Below are 1,125 nucleotides of genomic sequence, written 5' to 3' on the forward strand. Positions count from 1 at the left end.
CGTGACTGGAAATATTATTAGGGATGGGCTTGAAAATCATATCTTCTCCCCATTGTTTACAAACATGCAGCAGATGCAATCCACGGAAACAGCACCGTCTGTATAATCTCACGTGCTCAGAAAGCACACCTTGGCGAGTATCATACATATAACACCTATGATGCCTTTATGTTCCTGAAGCAGCACGTCGCTTGGTGACCCTCACCCGCCAGATCTAGCTGGTGGCGGTCCAAAGCCTTGCAAAAAGGTTCAATGGGACCTGTGATAGCTAATGTGCAAAAACTCTCATCTCGGCGACCCAGAAGGAATGCTACCCCAAGATCTCCTGTGCCGGCCCGTATTTGTTTTCTGGAAATGGGCAGAAGTGCGGGCAGCCTGGTGGTACAGAGCGCAAGGTGAATGAAATGAGTTGGATCGGGTTTCCCGCATGTTAAATCATCTCTGGAAATTTTTCACCACAAGATGGCCAGAACAATCGTTCACACGAGCTGCGCTCCCTCGCAAATAAAAGGACAGCGCATAATTATGCCCGGGGCCTTTTTGGGGTCGCGACGAGCGGCTATCACAGTCAATAAATGGCTGCGTCTTATTGAACCAGTGCGTTGTATCATTTTCTAGGGCAGGCAGCAGCAAGGGAAATACCACAAGTTGGAATGAATCAGGAACCATTCACTTCCGCGACGATCGTTCATAAGACAGCCATTTTGATAGGAACAAATGCGCCCCCTATAGGTCGTGAAATTTGCAAATACCGTACCCGCCGCCATTCTTCGTCACTTTGATGTCGTTTGGGAATCGGGTAAGTTGGCTAGATAATCTGGTTTTATGGAAAAAAAATTCAAAGCCGACATTTAAGAAAAGAAAGACGAAGCAAACTGCTATTTGCTGCACTTTGAACCCGAGGAGAAAAGACAAAAAAGAAAAGCACTGTGAGGGATCGAAGTTGCCATGTAGTCATTCTTCGTGACAATGAAGTGCAGAGTTGAACAGAAAGCCTCCAACGAGTATTCAGAAATATAAATACTGAGATTAGAGTGTAAGAGGCCAAAATACAAATATTAAGGTACATTTGTGTTTTATGTTATGGGATATCCCCAAAATACCGCCTCAAAAATTACAAAAATT

The sequence above is a fragment of the Ixodes scapularis genome, unplaced genomic scaffold (genome assembly GCF_016920785.2).
Source record: "Ixodes scapularis isolate PalLabHiFi unplaced genomic scaffold, ASM1692078v2 PGA_scaffold0__279_contigs__length_252992795, whole genome shotgun sequence".
Taxonomy (NCBI): domain Eukaryota; kingdom Metazoa; phylum Arthropoda; class Arachnida; order Ixodida; family Ixodidae; genus Ixodes; species Ixodes scapularis.